The sequence below is a fragment of the Mustela nigripes genome, chromosome 4, assembly GCF_022355385.1.
Source record: "Mustela nigripes isolate SB6536 chromosome 4, MUSNIG.SB6536, whole genome shotgun sequence".
Classification (NCBI taxonomy): domain Eukaryota; kingdom Metazoa; phylum Chordata; class Mammalia; order Carnivora; family Mustelidae; genus Mustela; species Mustela nigripes.
The window spans coordinates 87,576,794-87,581,832 of NC_081560.1; positions in this window are offsets into that span (position 1 = coordinate 87,576,794).

Here is a 5,039-nt window from a genome sequence, read left to right on the forward strand (position 1 = left end):
GGGTGCTGGGATCAAGCCCCACATCGGGCTCTCTGCTCAGCGGGGAGCCTGCTTCCTCTTCTCTCTCTGCCTGCCTCTCTGCCTATTTGTGATCTCTCTCCCTCTGTCAAATAAATAATAAAATCTTAAAAAAAAAAAAATGGGGACGCCTGGGTGGCTCAGTTGGTTAAGCAGCTGCCTTCGGCTCAGGTCATGATCCCAGCGTCCTGGGATCGAGTCCCACATCGGGCTCCTTGCTCGGCAGGGAGCCTGCTTCTCCCTCCACCTCTGCCTGCCATTCTATCTGCCTGTGCTCCCTCTCTCTCCCTCTCTCTCTGATAAATAAATAAAATCTTAAAAAAAAAAAAAAAAAGATTGTTCACCTCTCACCTGAATGAATTGCCAGAGGATTATGCTCTGTGAAAAAAGGAAAAATCCCTGGGTGCCTGGGTGGCTCAGTGGTTTAAGCCGCTGTCTTCGGCTCAGGTCATGATCTCAGGGTCCTGGGATCGAGTCCCGCATCGGGCTCTCTGCTCAGCAGGAAGCCTGCTTCCTCCTCTCTCTCTCTGCCTGCCTCTCCATCTACTTGTGATCTCTCTCTGTCAAATAAATAAATAAAATCTTAAAAAAAAAAAAAATTAAAAAAAAAAAAAAAAAAAAAAAGGAAAAATCCCAAAAGGTTATATAGTTATATATATAAGGTTACAGATATGATTCTTCTCTATAATTTTGAAATGGCAAAACAGAAATGGAGAACAGAATAGTCTTTGCTGGGGATTAAGAAGGAGGTGGGGGTCTTGAGAGAAGTGGGTGTGGCTACAAAATGGCTGCCTGAGGGATTTTTGAGGGGATGGAAATGCTGTGACTTGACTCTATCAGGCAATATCCTGGCTGTGATACTGTACTGTAGTCCTACAAGGTGTTACCACTGCAGAAACTGGGTAGAGATCACACATCATCTCTCTGCAGTACTTCTTACAACTGAATGTAAATCTACATACAATAATCTCAAATTTTGCAATTTAATTTTTTAAAAAGTTTTATTTATTTGAGAAAGAGAGCATGCAAGAGGGAGAAAAAAAATCTCTAGCAGACTCCCTACTGAATGGGAACCCCAACGACATGGGGCTTCATCCCACGTCCCTGAGATCATGACCTGAGTCGAAATCAGGAGTCAGATGCTCAACCAACTGAGCCACCCAGGCGCCCCTAAAGTTCAATTTTTTAAAAAGGGATCGCTCTATTAGATACAAAACTGGTTAATATCCTGTGACAATAAAACCATAAACCTTTTTTGCCCCATACCTTTCGAGTTATATTTCTACCAGACATTAAATTTTACCTTTACTAGAGAAAAATCTACAAGTTAACATGCAAATTCATAGAATCTTATGCTTTTAATCAATAGTGAAAAGTGAAACGAACAAAAATAGTGAATAGTGAAACAAAGGGACTTCTAGAATCAGCAAACTGTCAGCAGGCCAGATTTGGGTGTAGCCCCTGAGTTAAGAGTGGCTTTTACATTTTTCAAGGATTGTGAAAAAACAAAACCCTGAATATTGACTTACCTGACTCATTTTTCAGAAAAAGTTTGCTGACCGCTGGGTTCTAGAGAATTAAGTCATACTTTGGTGGTCACGTTAAACAATGCTTTAATGGGATCCTCAAAAGATATGCTACCATCTCTTCGCCTTGTTTGTGTTTGGATAGTATTTTTAAACAATCAGAGCTAGGGGTGTGTGGGTGGCTCAATTGGTTAAGCCTCTGCCTTTGGCTCAGGTCATGATCCCAGGGTTCTGGGATTGAGCTCCACATCGGGCTCCCTGCTTAGCTGGTAACCTGCTTCTCCTTCTCTGCTCCTGCTGTCTCTCAAATAAATAAATAAATAAATAAATAATAAAATCCCAGATAAATAAATAAAATCTTTAAATAAACAGTGAACCAGTTCGTGTGCCTTCCTCCCTAACCACTGAATCATCAGAACACTCTCATTCCATGTTCTTTAAAGCAATTCCTCATGTATCCTCTCATCTGAATATTGGTCTTCAGGCAGCTTCTCAAGTCAGAACTCAGTGTAGAATATGGTCCTGTTATATCAAAGCTTGCCAAAAATTAAAGGGTGACCCATATTTCTCTCTCTCTCTCTCTTCCTTTTCCTTTTTAATTGAAGTACTGTTAACATTCAATATTATATTAGTTTCAGGTGTACAACATAGTGATTTGACATTTATATACGTTATGAAATGCTCACTATGGTAAGTGTAGTCACCTTTGGTCACCAAACAATATTACAGTATTATGGACTATGTACCCTATGTTTTACTTCTTATCCCATGACTCACCTATTTTGTAACTGGGAGTTTGTACTTCCTAATCCCTTTTCTCGATTTTACCCATCCCTCTACCCACCTCTCCTCTGGTAACCATCAGTTTGTTTTTCATATTTACAAATTTCTCTTTTATTTGCTTGCTTGTTCATTTGTTTTGTCTTATAGATTCCACACATAAGTGAAATTATAGGGTATTTGTCTTTCTCTAACTTATTTTATGTAACTAATACCTTCTACATCCATCCATGTTGTTGAGAATGATAAGATTTCATTCTTTTTTATGACCGAGTAGTAATATATTTATTATCATATATATTGTATGTGTGCCCACATTATAAATATATTAGATATATGTATACACACACACACACATATACCCTACATATTTTTTAATTGAGTCTATATTTAAAAAAAATTAAAGGATTTTTTAAGGATTTATTTATTGGGGCACCTGGATGGCTCAGTGGGTTAAGCTCTGTCTTCAGCTCAGGTCATGATCTCAGGGTCCTGGGATCAAGCCCCACATCAGTCTCTCTGCTCAGCAGGGAGCCTGCTTCTCCCTCTCCCTCTGCCTCTCTGCCTACTTGTGATCTTTCCTTCTCTGTCAAATAAATAAATGTTTAAAAAAATAAATATTTTATTTATTTATTTGAGAGAGAGAGTGTGTGTGTGCCAATGCAATTGGGGGAGGGGCAGATGGAGAGAGAGAGAAAGAATCCTCAAGCAGACTCCCACTGAGTAGGGAGCCTGAAGTGAGGCTAGATCCCAGGACCTAAGATCATGGCCTGGGCCAAAATCAATAGTCAGATTGTCAACCAACTGAGCCACCCAGCCGCCCCTAATTCTATATTTTTTAAATAAACTTTTTATTTTGAGCTAATTGTGAATTTACATGTTGCTGTGAAATAATACAGGGAGATGCATATTCCCTTTACCTGTTGTGCCTATAGTACAATATCAGGATCTTGAAATGGAGAGAGTCAAGATGCAGAACATTTCCATCACCACAGGATTCCCTGGTTTTCTTTCTTATCATAGTAAGCGTCCTCTTTAATTCCCATCACCTGTTTCACCCATTCCTCCCATTCTTCTCCTCTTTGGTAACCATTAGTTTGTTCTCTGTAGTTAAGAGTCTGAACCTTGGGGGCACCTGGGTGGCTCAGTGGGTTAAGCCGCTGCCTTCGGCTCGGGTCGTGATCTCAGGGTCCTGGGATCGAGTCCCGTATTGGGCTCTCTGCTCAGCAAGGAGCCTGCTTCCCTCTGTCTCTGCCTGCCTCTCTGCCTACTTGTGATCTCTGTCTGTCAAATGAATAAATAAAATCTTTAACCAAAAAAAAATAAAAAATCTGAACCTTGGTTCATTCCACTGCTTTTTTTTTCCTTTGCTTGTTTTGTTTCATAAATTCCACAAATGAGTGAAATCGTATGAATACCACATCTTCCTTATCTGTTCGTCTATCAGTGGACAGGTAGGTTGCTTCCATACCTTGGCTATTGTAAATAATGCTGCCGTTAAGATGCTCAAAATCACTAATCATCAGGAAAATGAAAATCGAAACTATTGTGGGGTGACCCACCTTGATGATGTAGTATTTTTGTACCCACAATTTTTCATAGTCATTATAATTTTTAAATATATCAACATTTATCCCAAGCTGTTAGCTAAATGCTTCTTGAGTTAAAGAAGAGCAGATGATTTTCAGATATTTGATGTAATATTATCATCATTAAAGTAATTAAACCCAGAGCCCATTAGACTGAGGTGGCTCTAACATCTTGATAGCAAATGGAAACCTAAGCCAGAGTTAAGTCCTGTAAATGCCTCAAGATTAAGAAATTGAAAACTAAGAACAACTAATCACAAATCCAAGTAGTTTTTCCCAAATAAAGCTACTCTAAGCTAAAGCCGATCAAATAATTTCCTTGCTTTGCTTTTGCATGCTCTATAAAAGCCTTTCCCCTTTCATGGGGCACCTCCCTTGGGTGGCTCAGTCAGTTGGGTGTCTGCTTTTGGCTCAGGTCATGATCATGGAGTCAAGGGATCTCTGCTCTCTGCTCAGTGGGAGTCTGCTTCTCCCTCTCCCTCTGCCCCTCCCCCTACTCATATTCTCTCTCTTTCACTCACTTGCTCATTATCACATAAATAAGTTCTTTTTTTTTTTAAGATTTTATTTATTAATTTGACATAGAGAGAGAGCACAAGCAGGGGGAAAAGCAGAGAGAGAGGGAGAAGCAGGCTCCCTACAGAGCAAGGGAAGCCCAACACGGGACTTGATCCCAGGACTCTGGGACCATGACTCGAGCTGAAGGCAGTGGCCCAACCCACTGAGCCACCCAGGCACCACTCAAATAAATAAATCCTTTTTTTTTTTTAAGATTTTATTTATTTATTTGACAGACAGAGATCACAAGTAGGCAGAGAGGCAGACAGAGAGAAGGGTAGGAGGGAAGTAGGCTCCCCACTGAGCAGAGAGCCCCATGCATGTAGGAGATGGGGAGCGTGGATCCCAGAACCCTGAGATCATGACCTGAAGGGAGGCAGAGGCTTAGGTCACTGAGCCACCCAGGTGCCCCTCAAATAAATAAATCCTTAAAAAAAAAATAGAAAAGCTTTTCCCCTAGTAGAGTGCTCTTCTCCGTTCTTCGTTTGACACTGCCCAAATTGATATTGGCTCGTGTAAACTCTTCAAAATCTTCATGTACCTCAGTTCATCTTTTAACATAATTTAT